The 19250-nt window shown below is 33.8% G+C and overlaps 1 protein-coding gene across 1 annotated transcript in view; it reads left to right on the plus strand.

The window, feature by feature from the left end:
* Positions 1 to 3268: 3268 nt before the first annotated feature.
* Positions 3269 to 19250, plus strand: part of LOC145676060 (uncharacterized) — a 1660834-nt gene continuing 1644852 nt past the window's right edge. Inside the window, exon 1 of the mRNA XM_081746923.1 lies at positions 3269 to 3817. The gene's annotated coding sequence lies outside the window, so the exon portion shown is untranslated. The remainder of the gene's footprint in view (positions 3818 to 19250) is intronic.

Consider the following 19250-nt stretch of genomic DNA (forward strand, 5'->3'; position numbering starts at 1 on the left):
ATATATATATATATATATATATATATATATATATATATATATATATCTTTACTCCCAATCCTCTAAGTTCTACCGTCAAAATGATATAATAAAAACCACCCCAGGTTCAAGCTTTATCGAAGAGTTATTAAGTTATATGTATGTATCTTCTCCCCACCTAGGTTCTACCATCAATGTGAAATTATAAGAAACTTTCCAGTCCAGAACCTCATCCATGTTGAAAATTTTACTAAGATCGGTTGGGTGGTTCAAGAGTTATTAAGTCACAAACCTAGTCTGATTTCTTTTTATTTATATTGATGTTTGTATATCTCTTCCTTCTCCTCCTCCCCTAAGTTGCTCCGTCAAGGTGAAATGATTAAGAAAGCATCCCTGGCTTGAATCTCATCTATGTTGAAAGTTTCATCAAGATTGGTCGTTTGGTTCAAGAGTTATTAAGTTTTATTTATTTTTTATAACTCCCCTCCTCCCCCTCACCTAATCTTTACCGTTAAAGTGAAATGATAAAAAAAAAAAAAAAAAACAATCCAGGCCAGAACTTCATCTATGTTGAAAATTTGATCGAGATCAGTAGGGTGATTCGAGAAATTAGGGATCATAAACAGTCACTTTCAATTTTATAATATAGACAATTTTATAATATACAGTAGATTTGAAATTATTTTCACAATTTTCATTTCATTTGATATTCCATTGAAAGATCAAGGACTCTCTCGTTTTATCTACATATATACAAATGAAAGTTTTTGTTTGTGACTTAATAATTCTTGAACCACCCGACCGATCTCAATGAAATTTTCAACATAGATGAGGTTCGGGCCTAGGATGGTTTTTATCATTTCAATTTGACGTGCAACTTAGGAGAGGGGTTGTCGTAAGATATTTAAAATGATCAAAAATGACTGTTATTAGTGTTTAATACATAGTTCTCGGGATCACTGAGATGAACAGTGACACTTCTGATGCCGTTTAAATCAAATTGAGCCTCATAACTTTGGAGGAGGGAGGAGGAGATATAAAATGATCGAAAATGAACGCTATTAATGTGGAATACATAGTTTTCGGGTCGCTGAGACAACAGTCACACTTCTGATGCCATTTAAATCCAAATTCACCCCTTTATTTTCGTATTCTCCCCGTGCGAAGAGTATATATACACACATATACCCTTATATAGCAGGCCAATGTCTCACTGTCTAGCACCATGCCAAGGTTGATTTCGATCTATTAGTTAAGTTGATTTTTCAAGATATACATATACAGGGTGTTTCAAGACAACACCAAGAACGTTTGGGAGGTAATTTTTGACACGAAGATAAGACAAAAAGTATAGACCAACTTGGTTGCACAAATACTTCCTTTCGGAGTTATAGGCTGCCGAAAAAATGAAATTTAAATGTCCATAGCTCCAAAACTATGGAACCTACCGTCGTCGGGACAAGACTTCACTTAGGAACTAATATATGCACTATCCAAAAATATGCGTTTCAGAATCCTAAGGTACTCAAGCAACAGTCTTTATAGAGGGAGTTTGGATACAGGCATATAATTCGAAATACTCACCACTACCTCTATAAAAATTGTTTCTAACGTACCGCAAGATTGTGAAACTTCGATATTTGGATAGGGCACATACTAGTTCCTAAGTGCAGTCTTGATCCAACTACTGTAGGTAACATTGTTATAGAGCTATGGACTCTTAAAGTTCATCTATTCATGTTTTCGGCAGCCTATAACTCCGAAAGGAGGATCTGTGTACTATACTGTTTGTCGTATCTTGGTGTCAGGAATCACCTCCCAAACGTTGTCAGTGTTGTTTTGAAACACCCTGTGTTTATATCTTGAAAAATCAACCTAACTCATAGATCGAAATTAATCTTGGCATGGTGCTAGACAGTGAGACATTGACCTGCTATATAAGGGTGTATGTATGTTCTGCATCCTTCTACCGCTTGAGTTAGAGACAGTTAGATTTTTAGTGAAATTTTTGAAAATAAAAAAGTAATCAACGAAACTTGTCCGACGGGGATCAAACTGGTCATAATTATAAACCTTGACCTGCTATATAAAAGTGTGAAATGTTATGTGTGGAAGCTTTTTGTTTCCAAGTTATTGGCAGACAAATTTTGAGTGATTTTTTGTTTTGTTTTAAAATAATGAAACATCTACAAATTTCATCCGATTGGTGTCAAATTTGTCATAGTGGTAGATCTTGTAGTCCTAATGGTAGAACTTGGCATGGTGATAGTTGATGACAAGTCAGCTCCTTAACAAACATGTCAACTAATATTATTAATGTGCAGTCTTCTGGTTCCTAAGTTAAGCAGAATAAAAGTTCTAAATTGATGCATTGAGTCTAATAAAAAATGTAAAGAAATATTTCTTAAAAAGCAATATAAGGACGATATTTTATGACTATGCGTATTTCAATTGTAATTTCGAATATAATTTACATTTACAAATGTTATTTGGATCATCATTGTCAAAAAAGTGCTGATATAATAGTTTAAAACAAAAGTTCACTTATTAAGATTAAAAATAATAACAAAAACAACTGACATAACTAAATTTTCCAAATAATTTGTACTCGACAATTTGTCTTGATATTGACATTTCAAGAGAAAAAGAAATCTTTGTATTATGAAAGATTTGAAAACTCAGTGTCATAATGTACTGTAATTGAATAATCGTAGTAATGGGAAAAGTAACAGTACCATTAATAATGATTTGCTTTTCTGAGTACTTTCTAGAGTAAAACTTATGTACGTAACTAGAAATGAGTGGAATTTTTTTTCAAAATTCTTTCTTTTATGCTGTGTATGTACTGATTTAGCTCACACGTCTCGTATATTTACATTAAGTTAATTCGGTTGTTTTAAGTTTTTGCTGCAAAAGCAGAGGATATTTTTTATATAGAGAAAGAAGCAACAAAGTTTTGTCATTATGTCACTGGGCTTTTTGCGAAGTTCTTCGCTGGACAGCTTAATCACATAATGTGAAGCTTAAAAATTATTGAAAACTGTTGTTTTGCGCGATTTTTCCCCACTCTTGTAACATTCATAGTGCTTAAGCCCTTTTTCTCGTGAAGGGGGAGAAAGGGGTATGGTTTGTTCTTTTGGGGAGCCATATGCAATCTGGTTGGACGCGAGCATCACGATATTACTTTTGATGGCTGTTTGTCGTAGTCGCCGCCGTGGAGAAGCAGCGCTTGCGTTTTTGTTCCCGCGTTAGACGTTTAGCTGCATGCATTCTCGCAGCTGGTGGCGAACGCATCATACACAACCGATCTTCAGGAGCACCCACGAGCGAACGGACGCAGCGCACAGTCTAACAGTGCTCTTCAGTTAGGGCCGTGGCGCTTTATTAGTGTGTCTGTGAGTGAATACGTTGAATCGCGCGCGGGCGTCTCTCTCTGTTTCTCTCGCAGACGGCACTCCAGAGACAAACTTTTGAGTTCCGCCTCGTCACACAGCTCTACCGGAGAAAAGAAACACGTGTTTTTTTCTATTTTTCTTACCAGGTCGTTCTCCTGTTGAATACGACCCCCTTGTGTCCAGATTTACGTTTATTCGCTAGAGAATCGTGTTACAAAAATAAAGGATAAAAACAGTTGCAGAAAAGCATATTTTAGATTTTTGTTTTACTTTTTCAGTTTCAGAGTTTCTCACCTTTCTGCAGTGAACTTTATTTATTTATTTTAAAGTTCTAAAGCGCATCTGTTGCAAGCGTTAAGTTAGATTCTCATGTTGCCGCGATTTATTTCGGGTATACGATTTTACTGACACTAAAGACAAGTTTTTACCCCGTTAAATTGTGCGTAAGTATATATTTTTTAAATTAATTTTTTTACCCTTTTAATTAAAATTTTAAAGTATATTTTTTCTCCAACATTCCTTTTGCATGATTACTGTATACCTTGTTGTTCCTTAACTGCTACATCGGATACATATTTTTTAAAAAATGTGCAGTATATATATTCTTCTTTGTGTTCCAGAATTATTTAACGATATTTCTCTATTTTTGATTCTTCATATTGTGGGACTCAAATATCAATCATAATACCTACAGTTGAATCAAGATTGTTTCACAATTTATGCGGCTAATTTCAGAATTTTGATTAAAGTGTCTCCGTTTTGTCATTAATAAAAATATAACAATTAAAAAGGTGTTCATTTTGTGGAAGTGTGCAGTTTAACGCTTATAAAACATAAAATTGTATAGGGTACCATCTTTACAAGATGTTTAAATAAATTTCGAGCTCAAAAGTTGTGATGTTGCAAACTGGCCTTGTAAATTTCAGGGCTACAATGAAAGAAATATCTTAACTACTCATTAGATTTTTAATAACATTTACTAAACACTATATAACTTATTTGTTTAAGGATCTAATAGTATTTGTAGTCTTCATATTATTAACAAAAATTCAAATACTATGGCGAGCAAAGTGGAGATAACAAAGATGATCCAAATGTCTTCACGTCAAGTTTTTATCCAATAATTTAAAACATTTATCCCTCGCCACAACGTTCCGATGTTGGCATATTGTCCGTAAATTGAGATACTAAGTATGCAGTGGCTAATTGTTCCATTACGAAAGGAATATGATAAATACAATATCTTACTTTTCATCAATCACACTATTGACTCTTGATAACCAACCTGTATACTATCTGGTACACAGTAAATATAAAATATAACATTGTAAATTCAACTGAATGAATTTTGAATTTTGGACTGAATCTGCTGCTCTAGATTTTACCCGTTGCTTTCAAAGTTCGTTCAATTGGAGTCCGTTAAACCGAGAGATACGCGTATATGATTGTTGACCTTCTCACTCATCATCATAAGAAGTATGTAGTGACGGGTAGGTCACTAGACACAAGTTTAAAGAAGTTTATCTTTTCTTTTTTTCTTTTAAATTAACACGTTCCTTAAGAAGGGTCTTCATTTTGACGTAGCTGTTATTCACCAACCAATTGTCAACTGTTTCCACTATCGCTCTTTTTCCTTCCACAACACATTGTACTCGTATTACATGTCTAGAAACAAAATTTTCTCTCAAATAATGTTTTAACAAGAAATACAATGTTAACATTTTACAAAGTATTTTTTAGTATTTATAAAATGTTATACATTTAAAGTGGCTATATTATCGAGAATTTCTTCGTTGTTATTAAATAACTATGCAATTAAATTGTAGACACTCAGGGACATGGTTGCTCAGTGGTATAGCGTTCTCCCCTGGTGCATACGGTCCCTGGTTCGATTCGAACCCGTGCCGTATGTATGGATTTTCTCGGGGTTCTCTGGTTTGCTCTGACTTTATTAATTCCACTATTGCATTCATTTCTCCTTTACCCTAGCCGGCATAACCGTGAGACAGAAAACTGAATGATTTCATTTTATTTTTCATTTTTGTGCGCGCGTAGTTGACCTATAAGATATCAATCTAGGAACTACAATATAAAATTATACCGATTAATGCTAGGATAAGAAATTACTTTACTTATTACTTTATTTTAAAACACATTTTTCTGACCAGAACAAAATGAATTATTTAATAATTATACGATTTTTGTTACAGTTTCAATGTCCTCTTCATCAGACATTGAGAAAAGACAGAAAAATGTGTTTTAAAATGTTATTGTGATTATCCAGAACCATGGAGTATATTTATTATTACTTTATCAATAAAATAAATTACAGAAACGAAGATTTGACATTAGATTGCACTTTACATCAAGAAATCCAGTCACGTTTGCTTGTATCCATGTCTGCGACGATTATGTACCCGTGTCTCATGTTTGTACCCATGTCTCATGTTTCTACGTAGCTGAATGACTGTATGCTTTCTATGGTCCCGACTTCGATTCCAATGGTGAAACTTATTTTGTATACAAAGCCCAGTACCGCTTCGAATCCCGTTTTGAACAATACATTTTGTTTTATAGAGTCTCGGAAAGAAACGTTCAACTTTAGTTACAAAAGAAGTTATATTTAATAAACATGTAAGTACATTGCTACCATATAATAAGAATTTAATAAGAATTGTTAATAAAATACAATGTCAGTTTTTACTCATCTTAAACTTAAACTTCGTTCATCGTTCAACTTGTTTATGATATCTTATCACTTTTTTCTTTTTTCATAGTGAACCCGAAGGTGGGAAAATGGTAGCTTAGTGATACATGTGTGATGTCGTTGAGGCATTAGGTTGATGACGATAATACGTACGAAGCCCATTTTGGGTTCGAATTACTCTCAAGAGCACGAAGGAGTTTTTAATTGTACTTGCTTTTTTTTTTTTTTAATGTTCGTGTCTGTACCTAGTCCGATAGAAATTGAACAGAATAAGAAAGAGTGGGATAAGTTTTTAAGGAAAGTAGTAGAGTGCTCATCTGTTTGCCAAGATTTCCGTGTGACTTACCTCAAGTCTTGTAATTTTTCGAGTCCATAGGTTTTCTCGGAGTTTCCTCCTTTTCTACCCACACTCTCATTCCATTAGTTCTTTCATAATGGTTCACTTCCATTAATCATCCAGAGTTCCCTCGTGACTAAGCGGTAAGCGTACGTTCTTTTGGCGTGGAAGACCCAAATTCGATTCACGGTGGAGGCTCATGTGGTTCGAATTCCAAGTTAAGATGAAGATCCACGTTTCATATAGTCTTGCTGATGAAAAGGGCGCTGAACTGGAAATCAAATCAAATCAAACCATTAATTATCCATCCCCTTTAGCCTAAAATGTCAAAAAAAAAAAAAATGAAAATGAAAATGTAATACCTTAAATCGAAGATTTCATTTCGTTTTAATATTCTACTTAAAGACCTCTTTCTCATCAAATTCTCTATTAGAAGTACGCCTTTTAGATTACTCCCCTTTTAGATTACTCCATCTTAATATTCTTTCTGTGAAATTCAGTCACAGGTTTACATGTGAAATGAATTGAAATGAATACTTTGTGGTGGACAAACACCGTGTGCGTGGGTTTCCTCCGGGTTCTCCCGTTTCCTCCCACTTTCTTCATTCCACCATTTCACTCGTTTCTCATCATCACCGCCTCCTTTAGCCTAACCGGCATAGTCGTGAAACGTAAAACTCAAAGTTCACTTGGCACGAGCTGGGATCGAACCAAAGACCCAAAACACCAGAGGTGAACGCTCTACCACTGAGCCACCGCGGTTTACATGTGAAGTTTGTAATTGTGTAATTGTGTCCACTCACTGGTTTCTTTCCTTGCTTTCTTAAAGTAGTATGGCTTATGAAAACTAATTTATGTATTTACTGGGTTTGTCCATGTATCCATCTGCCTGGGAGATAAAAGAAGCTGAAGAGCTACTTGACGGTTGTGACTAGGATATAGAAGAGCAAATGTTAGAAATTGATCAGTACAGAGCAAAAATGGTAAGCGATAGCAAGACGCGGTTTTTGCAATACGTACGTTCCAAGAATATAATTTATCTCCATCTTTGACTCTAATAAAAACCGAAAGCCATAGAAATCCACTGCAACTTAAAGTTTCAATATTGATTGACAGAGACGTAGATATGTAGAACAGGGTACGTAAACGAAGATGATAGTGCGAAATGGTCTATCTACGATCAATTTAGCGTACTAAGAATAGGTCTTTTCTAGTATTATTAATATTATTATTATTATTATTATTATTATTATTATTATTATTATTATTATTATTATTATTATTATTATTATTATTATTATTATTATTATTATTATTATTATTATTATACTTTAGAAACATTGACAAGTCATCACTTTTAATTAGCGTAAATCCTAAAACATTTCTTCCCAAACGTTTGAATAAAATTAAATTAAATTTGTGACTTTACATCTCTAATTTATGCCTCTCAGACTAAAGGAGATGGATGATTATATATATATACGTATATATATATATATATATATATATATATATATATATATAAAGATCTGTTACAAAATAAAGTGGTGGAATGTAAACCTTCGGAGGAAATGAGAGAATTTGAAGAAAACGCAAAGACATCTCTAACCAAAGACATCTCTAGCTCTCTAACCGCTATGTTTTAATATTATTATCCGTTGGGTGTTATCTTTTATACTGTGTACATTTTTTTTTTTAAAAAAATCATATTTGAATTCTGTAGGTACACTTTGTCCTCTGTTTCATGGTATAAAGTATACAACTTACATGGACTAGTACTTTAGTTTTCACAATTTTCTTAAACATTTTACTGTGAAAGGAAGATTTCTGGTTATTATTATTATTATTATTATTATTATTATTATTATTATTATTATTATTATTATTATTATACTTTAGAAACATTGACAAGTCATCACTTTTAATTAGCGTAAATCCTAAAACTTTTCTTCCCAAACGTTTGAATAAAATTAAATTAAATTTGTGACTTTACATCTCTAATTTATGCCTCTCAGACTAAAGGAGATGGATGATTATATATATATATATATATATATATATATATATATATATATATATATATATATATATATATATATATATATATATATATATAAGATCTGTTACAAAATAAAGTGGTGGAATGTAAACCTTCGGAGGAAATGAGAGAATTTGAAGAAAACGCAAAGACATCTCTAACCAAAGACATCTCTAGCTCTCTAACCGCTATGTTTTAATATTATTATCCGTTGGGTGTTATCTTTTATACTGTGTACATTTTTTTTTTAAAAAAATCATATTTGAATTCTGTAGGTACACTTTGTCCTCTGTTTCATGGTATAAAGTATACAACTTACATGGACTAGTACTTTAGTTTTCACAATTTTCTTAAACATTTTACTGTGAAAGGAAGATTTCTGATTATTATTATTATTATTATTATTATTATTATTATTATTATTATTAGTAGTAGTAGTAGTAGTAGTAGTAGTAGTAGTAGTAGTAGTAGTAGTAGTAGTAGTTTTACAATTGGTACTTTGCTTTTATGTTTCCTTTACTTTCCATCAATCTACAGACGTGCTGTTTATCTTTAATCGAGATTTTCCTACATGCTTTTCGGTGTACTGTAATTTACTGACTTCCATGCTACTAAACTAGGCTGCCACTTCTTACTGCCTCCATTATTCTGAGTCACAAAGAAGAATTAATATTTAATTTACCGTGTTTTTACAACGTAAAAAAATTAAGAAAACCTTTCCGTTTAACGTTCCACGATTATGCGTTTTCGGCCAACAAAGACGCAAGTGAATGATGATGGAAGATTTGGTGGAATGATAATGTGGGAGGAAACGGAAGTACCTAGAGAAAACCCAAGGGAACGATTTTGTCCACCTCAAACTTATTTGACCGGTGATCGAGACAGAGACCTGATGCTCTAGAGGTAAGCGCTATACCTCTGAGTGAATGTTCCCTTTGTTTCTACAATGTGTCATCTTCTGACTGTGCATTGAATGCAATACACAAAATTTTCTATTTATTATCACGCTTAGCTACGTGAATGCCTGTAAATGGTAAAAAAAATCTCTATCGAAATGAGTAACTTTTGCTTCAGGGGGAAATTCCCCCACCCCTAGAGTTCCCCCACCACTATTTACATACAATTTAATAAATACCTAGGTACGATAAAATACACCAATGAGAAACGTGAAAGTTTACTTACCTAGGTATATTGAGCGTGTTGGCCCCTATGGAAAATCTGAAATGACAGTGCTTTCTTCACTTAACAGCAGGAATTCACCTTTTTCAGCAGTATACAACCCATTTGACAATTGAGACAAACAAGTTGCATATAATTCAAGGATAATGCCGTTTCTTTAGGATTTCTTAAAAATTCTATTAATCCTTATGCGCAAGTATTCTTACGTTAGAAGGGTAGATTAATTTCAGAGAAACTTTTTCCCTTATTACTTATTGTCTTTTGCTCTTTGTAGATCAATATTAAGACCCTATTTATACTGGATTTCTATCAATTTCGGTTTTAGTAGTGTTATGGACGAATATGACAAGTATACTTGGGGCGCTTAATAGGCTACACAAAACCACCTCTCGCTATCTAGTACCGTTTTTGCTGTATAGTGATCAACGTAAAAACAGGAAATGGTTGATTTCTACCACTTCCGGCTTGAATATAACCTCTATTATCGAACTCGGTTAACTTTTAACCCTCTTTATACTGGCTCAAAATTGATAGTGATCTACCAAGTATCTCTTGAAATTTTATGTCTTCCGGACATACGGACATAAGGATAGTGTAAATATATAAATGAGTTTTTGTAAACTGAGTTCCTTAAAAATAAATACTCATGATATCTTTGGATATACAGCCGTAATCCTACGTATACTTATTTGCATAAACCAACGTATATAATTAACAAGGCACAAGCATATCTAAAATTCTGTATATCCTTTACAAGACTAATGTTTCCGAAGGTAGTACTTTCTGCTTGCATCCACTAAATTGCGATTAAATTAATTTTGCAGTTTTAACAATTACATTTTATACTGCTTTCAAAAAGAAAAAACTTATTCCCACACGCTGGAGAAGATGAGTATTGATTTTTTGTTTCCAATTGATGCTGCCGAGAAGAATATTTAATTACGGGACAGGAGACGAGGAATAGAGATAGGTTTACTTATGATTTAGTTGTTCAACGTTGTCTTCTAATTGTTCTATAGAAAGTTAAATATCTATGCGTAGAAGAGATGTATTAGACATATGTCAGTTACTTCGTACTTAAGTTTAATCAGTGATGGTCAAATGGTGGCCTGCAGGACTGATCTGGTCCGCGAGTATGTTTCATCAAGCCTAGAATAAGAATGAAGATATGTACGATTTGTTCTTACTTTTTGACTTCATATATAACAATAAGAGCATATATGGTCATCATAATATCACAATATACCAGGATCGAGATCTAACTCAACTATTCTATGAGACCATAAACACGCATTTGTGAAATAGCTGCTCTCTACGAGAACGTTAACCCGTGCCGACTTGACGACAAAGTCATGAAATGGCGTTTCCACATTATAATATAATTTAGAATTTCCAACCATGATAACTGAGAAACTAAAAGAGACAGAGAAACGAAACTTTGCACGAAGCAACTAGAAAAAGGGCAATATCTGCTTGTATATTCACAAACAGCACCGAATAAACAGTGTTGCCAACCCAAGACAAAGTTGTTTTTTTTCTAAATGGAATGATCTAAATTGAATATCATCATTGGAAGAAGCAATAAAAATAAAGACAAAAGAGATTATAAGGGCAGATCAGTGTTGCAAACTTTTCGAGAAATAACGTGTAATATGTGTTGGCGCACACAGGGAGTGAGGTACTAACGTTTTGCACACCTTATATCAGATCAGATTGTTTGCGTTCACTCTAAGTCTAGAAGTATCCGCTGAACAGTGTTGCCATCAACAGAAGAGAAAAATTATTAAGTTTGGAAGAGATACAATAACTCGGAAAACGACACTAGTGCTGTATGCTTTAAAACGTATAATGCAAGGTGGTAGAGCATGAGGAGTAGGACTGTGGTTATGTGAGATCGATAATTGACAGAAATATACGATATCTTGTAAAAGCTGACAAGTAAGGTTTATAAAAGTTGGCAACGCTGCACAGCGAGTTTTAATTCCAACAACCTGATTAAAATATGAAAACAGCGTTCAATTTGCATGGTTTTATGTTCTCGTGGACTTTTGAGGACGCTGATAAGCATGATGAAATCAAGAATAAAAAAGCCGCTACTGTGCAGCCATCTTTTACAAACCTAAATCTCTGCTTTTACAAGATACCGAATATATATATGTCAGTACGTGAGTTATCAATCTCACATAACCATGGCTACTCCTCACCCTCTTCTGCCTTGCATTATAGGTTTTAGACCATACAGCACTAGTGATCTTTTCTGTGTTATTGTGTCTCTTCCAAACTCAATTTCTCCCTTCTGTTGATGGCAACACTGTTCAGCGGATGTTTCTAGACTTAGAGTGAACGCAAACAATTCTTGTCAATATGTGATTCAAGGTGTACAAAACGTTAGTACCTCACTCCCTGTGTGCGCCAACAAATACTACACGTTATTTCTCAAAAAGTTTGCAACACTGATCTGCCTTTACAATCTCTTTTGTCTTTGTTTTCATTGCTGCTTCCAATGATGATATTTAATTTAGGCCATTCCATTTACAAAAACACAACTTTGTCTTGGGTTGGCAACACTGTTTTTCCGGTGCTGTTTGTGAATACACAAGCCGATATTGCCCTTTTTCTAGTTGTTTCGTGCAAAGTTTCGTTTCTCTGTCTCTTTTAGTTTCTCCGTTATCATGGTTGGAAATTCTAAATTATATTATAATGTGGGAACCCCATTTCATGACTTTGTCGTCAAGTCGGCACAGGTTAACGTTCTCGTAGAGAGTAGCTATTTCCCTAATGTGTATTTATGGTCACATAGAATACATTTGGGTAGTGTCCGTATCGCAACACGAAATTGCCCAAAATAAGGGACACCCTAATATATATATATATAACAATACCTCGCTATGTGTTACCGTTTTTCTGCACGAAACTCTAATATTAAAACGAGACGTATTTCGAAAACTTCCGATTTCAACACAGGAATTAAAGGCGAGTTTCAACTAATCGTTTGGACTCTACATTCATACCAAGCCTTTTGGTGGACAATGTTTAATCTGCAAAGTAAAGCCGTTGATACCAAACCGACTTTTAGAAAAACATAATTTCATGGAATTAGTTTCAAATGTTAAAAGTTCAGACCTGAGACACATGAAAAAAGTCCTACGTGAAATAGGATTCAGAAAATGTATGACGTATGCACATTAAAGGAACTTTCACTCATGAGTGATGAGGGATGAGGGAGCAAGGAAAATGGAAATTCGCCTCCAGGTATGATTCTTATTTGGTACTGGACCGCAGGACGTTGTAAATTCACCATCACGGATTTAGATCGTTCGCGCCGTGCCATTAAGCAACCCATTTGGCAGTGTAGACGAGCGGGTTGCATATAATTCAAGTTTAACCATACAATCAACGATGTTCCGTAACATCGAACATACTTCCAACGTCATACAGAAACGTAATAGTGGCTCAGTTCGTTTCAAATGCGCGTATAGATTTTTTTTTTTAAATAAAAGAAGTCCATATTTTTTTTCAAAATGTTTACTGTAAAATTTCATCTCCAAACTAAGCTATTTTTGTTCAAAGGATTGAAGTTATAACGAAGAGAAATGGTGCTATAGAAAAGCGTGTTGAATAATAAACAGAGAAAAATACGTTCAGACAACTTCAAACAGGGTTATAGTGCGAAATGCTACTTTTTTCAGCAAATATAAACGAAAACACATATGGGAGGATATGCAAAACCAACTTTTTTTCAAAAGAAAACAGAAAGGGAGGAACTACATGATCTGTACTTTCCCGCAAGGAATGAGGAGGGAATAATATCATACCCCAGCTGTTAAAATTCCCAAAATCCCTGAGGTACTCATTTTGATTGGAAACTCACTTGAAACAAGACGATACTGGTATTTCATTCTTATTTATGCTCCCTGTATTAATTAGTAATCTAGTAAATCAAAATAACTTTTTTCGTAATGAAGGAGGTTGTAATGTTTTCCTTTAATTTAAGGGGTAAAAAGGGTGCATTATTTACCTTCTATTATCCTTAAACAGACAGACAGATGTACCAACGTATTAATACACGTTCGAAATTATTCATTACCAACTAATATTATATCTTAACGTTTCTCTCAAGTAAGTGTACTACTTTGGATGATTTTCTAGAGTGGATACGAGAGAAACAGGATTGGGAAATATTTAAAACAGTTCTACAACATCAATTCAGTAATTTTCCTCTCTCATGTGATGCTGAATATCAGCGTGAGATGACAATATTTCTATCAGCAAAGTTTATAAAAGAAATGTTCAGAATTGACAAAACTCATGCGGCTAAGTTACGTGAATATGCAGAAGTGATCTAGCTCAATAATTTGTTTACGGTAGAAACCTTCTCAAAATGATTACACTAGGGGTTGGTGTCGAGGCACAAACTTTGTAGTCATCTTTCACACACTTACTTTGTTTGTCCCGAAAGTGTCTGTACAAGATCATCAATCGTTATTTATACTCCCAATCGTCTGCCGCACTTTAATAAATGTCGTGTTCTGTGTAAGATATGCGTATTTCATTTTTAATTTTTAGCTATTATCTTCAGAAGCTTTGTCGCCGTTCACAGCTTAGTACAAAGTTATATTTTTTAATGTTAATCAAAAGCTATTATATTTGATTACTTAATCAGAAGTAGTGCATATCAATTTGTCAGTAGATTTTTTCATTCATGAACATACAGATATTTTGACAGACTGATAAAGCTAGTTTAAAAGCTGATTTCTCCTTAGGAAGATGATTTAAAATAGTAATATTGAAAAAGCAGTTTTCCCCAGGAAAATTAAAAATAGAAGTGCGCCAAGTAAGCTTTGTGGCGGACAAACACGGTGTGTATGAATTTTCTAGGGACTCTCCCATGTCCTCCCACTTTTTCCATCCCATCATTGCATTCACTTCCCATCATCACCATCTCCTTTAGCCCACACAGCATAAACGTGGGACGTAAAACTCAAAGATTTCACTTCATTTTAAGAATAGAGGTGTTTCAGAAGCAGTTTTTCTAAGGAAGATAATTAAAATTAGTACTAATGTAAAAGCAGTTCTTCCTTACAAAGATGATTACAAATAGCAGTATTGCAAGGGTAGTTTTACTTTCAAAGATGACTAAATATAACCAGTGTTCTGTTAAATAGATCTTTCTTACGAAGAAGTTTTAAAAAGATTGTAAAAGATTTTCTTACCAAGTTATTTTAAATTCATAGATTTTTTTGGACCAAGTTGTTTAAAAATTATATCATTAGTAATAATTGTGGAAATGTGTATGTTCCTTATACAGCAATTGTACTATGTATCCTGTACATGTGAATTTATATATCCAATATACATCGTATCGATTCCTTATAAGTAGATTACATATCTTTTTCTGTCTGTCTCACGAATAATTGCCGACCCATGCTGTATATACTACAAGACAGAAGCCTGGCACATATGGCCTCGAACTCAAGACATTTCGCTTCCGAGACCAGTTCTTTAGTACGTAGCTATCAAATCCAGTACTAAATGAAGCCAATAAGAGAAAATGACAATAAAAATGCGTCTTCAGTTTAAGTTAAACTCTTGCCTCATCGATTTTCTCGTAGTCGTCATCCAACTATACGGTCTGACAGCAAAAACGGAACTACGGAATTCAATTACTTCTTGTTCTTTCTGGTGGTCACTTTGTGTCGGCGCGTTAACTTTAGCGTAAATGGCATCAGAAGATTGCTGTCAAAGAAAACAGAAAACTTGTAATAGGATGAAAGTTCCCTGAACGACAAAAATATGTTTCTCACGACAAAGTGAAATGAAGCACAACACTGGACCATATTCTTTTCCCATACCTACTGTGAGTTTTCAGCTATTGCGGTCTGTACATTGAAGGCTCTGCAAAGTTCGGTGATTTATAGACGTTGCTTGCCAAACCTTGATAAATATTGCTTTCGTTTTATCTCAAAACTATAATTTACGGCTTCAGCTTGTCTGGTGTAATTTTCTATATATATAAGCTCTCTTACGTTCTATAGGGTGTTTCAAAATTCCTTTTACACCATTAAGAAGATATTCTATCCATCTTCTGTCACTGGTAGGTGATCTGGCAGACGTTAGTACGGTTCTCCCTTAAACGTTTTGCTTTCAAGTAGTAATTTCTTTCCGTAAGAGTGCTTATCAATAGGTGTAAGAAGGTTCCTGTGACCATGGCATGGTGCTAACTCAGGTTAAAGATCGAGAAGGCCTTTAAATATAGAGGTTAGCTGCGAATATACTGAATAAGCAGCCGCGGACAGACGGCAAGAGAGTTTGACGTGAGGCGAACAACCTCATCCTGAAAAAATACACTTGTTCAGAAACATTCACAGAAGGTGTGTTAGAGAAATTGAGGATGGACCTAATAGGAGTTCAGGAATTTAGATAGGAAGGTGTTAAGTCTTATATTATGTAGTAATATTTTTTAAGAACTGGAAACACTGTTTCTACGAAATTTAGATTTTATTTGTTATTCAAGATGGAAAGTGTTGAAGAGAGACGGTGCATAAGGCACGAGGCACGAACATTTCTTCCAGAATTTTAAAGTTAAGTTTGTTATTTAAGTGCAACGAACACAGTGCAGTTACTATATGTACTTTGTGGTTTATTTGAAGTGTTAGTTGAAAACCAGCGATTAGTAAGATACAATAAAAACTAAAAACAAGTATTGGAAATTTTCATTGTTAGAAGACAGTCCATTACCAGTTAAGTAAATCGCGAACATTTAAGAACATAATCATAAACAGAAGGAAATGGGGCAGTGAAGTCCGAAAATTTTACATTCTTTTACGGATAACGAAATAAAAATCACCAACTAGAAAAAAAAAGTTTCTCGTTCGTAAGCGAACAATATCAGCAATTAAGCAGGTTGAATTTGTTAATGATAGACTTTTTTATTACTCTTAAGCTCGGTGGTGTGATATTATTGTTTTAAATGTACATTCTCCAACAGAAGATAAGAATGACGATATAAAAGACAGTTTTTACGAAGAAGTGGAACGGATATTTGACCAACTCCCGCGATACCATATGAAAATTCTACTAGGGGATTTCAATGCGAAGGTACGACGAGAGAATAATTTCAAACCGATTATAGAGAATGAAAGTCTGCATAAGAAAAGTAATGGCAACGGCGTTAGACTTGTAAACTTTACGACATTCAAAAATCTTATCGTGAAGACTCCAAAATTCCCACAAAGCGACGTTAATAAATATATTTGGACTTCACCAGATGGAAAAAACACATAATCAAATTGATCATGTTTTAATAGATAGAAGAATACATTCTAGCATAATTGATGTCCAGTTGTTCAGAGGAGCTGATTGCGACACTGACCATTACCTGGTAGCGGCGATATTAAGAGAAATTATTGTTGAATAAAGGAAATATTCAACATCTGAAAACAGAGACATTTAATTTAACATTTAACAGAGACATTTAATTGTGCTAACGTGGCCATAGATGCTGAAGTCCAGGAATCTAATTCCTAACCTAACTTCATAAACTATGCATATTGATTTACACTCTCTCATATAATTTTGTATAGCTCAATATTTACTTTTTAGTACGTTTCGTCTTTAGATATTTTTTCCAATACATGCTAGATTTCAAATAGCGTAGAACTTGGAATCATAGGTAAAATTATTAGTACATTCTATGTATTGCTTCTATGACTAGACTTTATTATTATTATTATTATTATTATTATTATTATTATTATTATTATTATTATTATTATTATTATTATTATTATTATTATTATTATTATATAAAAGGAAAATACTCAAAGGATCGAAATAATTCCGCTCTATATTTGTAACAAACAAATGAACTTTTCATGTCAGTAGCAAATATTATTATTTCAGAAAATACCCCGTGTTTCTGTGAAAGTAAACGAAGGGACTTTTGATTGCCATGTTTCTTTCTGATCTGAACTTCAGTAAACAGGTAGTGCCGTATTATACCAAAATAAGATTTTTTTCTTCTAAACGTGCTATTTCTTTCAAACTCGTACAACTTCACATAACAAGTTATTATTTTTGACGATCAAAGAAACTGAAATAATAATAATAACAAAAAAACGAAAGGAAAAGCAGGTTGTTTGATTCTATTGAAGTTTCCTGAACTGAAAATATAAACGACGAAGAAAGGTATTGAAAAGCGGAAACTCAATTGAACAAACAATCTCTATTTCATATGCTTCACCAGTTCTGACTGAAAATGCGTGCAAACGATGTGGATGCTTGTCACGTACATACTATGAGATGAAATTCTTCTCTTTCCTCCTCTTTCTTTACGCCACTGTTTTACGATATCTTCCTCTTCTCACCTGTTTTTATGTTTACTTCCCCTTCTCCTTCTTCTTCTTCTTCTTCAATACGTATGTATGTACTTGGTTCCTGTCTGGATTGCTTTTGGTTTTAGGTTGTTATTTTTTGTCTCAGGCAATAGAAGCAAGTAATTTCCTCTTTCCTGTTTTTGCTTAGTTGTGAAAACTTAAAAAAAAAAAAAGAAATGAAACGAGACTTACGGAGTTATCTCCGTTTTTATTTTCTTCTCTTTTAATTTTCAAAGCAAAGAAATTGAATTACACACACCTACAACTACTATTTTCCGTCTTAGATACTTTACGACCTCGTGTATTACGTGTTATTTCCACGTAATCTGAAGCATCATTTCTTTGAATTTATTCTTTTTAGAGACATTGTCTATTTTTTTTATTGTATTTAGTTTTTTTATTTTATTTATTCATTTTTGTTTCGTTTTCAAATATCAAAAAAGGAACATTCTAACATATATGTCAAATTGTGCATTCAAACTAAAATTTTTAAAAAATACAGCACATTATTGGTTGAAAGGCACTAACCTTCTCTTGGGAAAGGCTAATTTTGCCTAGATGAAGTAAGATTCCATACTTGGGGAACTGAAGTGGATGGTACCTTATTCTGGCTTACTTTAGCTCTAAGATTTCCCTCAGTACCCATCTGACAAAGGCTTGGTGAATGCATGAGGTGAATGTAGGACTAGGATAAAACGAAAGAATCTCGGTTCTAATGGAAATCCAAAAGAGGCCGTCCGTTTGGTTGGTATAAGCCATACCAAATACACCACTTGTTGGGTATGAGGTTCGAGGTTAGCTGAAAGCGTTGTAAGATAGAATACATACTCTGCTGTAACAAACCGTACTCGGTGATGGCAGTTATGTCGATGCAGTGATGAAGACTGATATGTTTAATTAGGCAGCGATTGTATCCGTGTTGTGTTTGAATTGCGCCCTAGTGGTAAGATATGATCAGATATTTGTGCAACTTGATGTTAGTGTTACTTGTACTTTGGTGATAACAGGATCAGACTAGATGGACCTAAGAACTAGTTCGAAATAAAAAAAAAAATAAAAGAGAGAGAGAATTCGCGAGTGATTCTGGTTTGTACTGGTAGAGAAGCAGCTTTTTCAGAACCTAAAGGCTTGTGTAACCTTCATTATTTCAGTCAGTAATCTCTCTAGTAGTGTAACGTAGCTTTCCACCTTTCCCTATCAGAGGCCAGACTTTTTATTTCTTCGTAGCTTTTTCTTCCTC

Source organism: Thermobia domestica, chromosome 18, assembly GCF_964235325.1.
Source record: "Thermobia domestica chromosome 18, izTheDome1.hap1.1, whole genome shotgun sequence".
NCBI lineage: Eukaryota > Metazoa > Arthropoda > Insecta > Zygentoma > Lepismatidae > Thermobia > Thermobia domestica.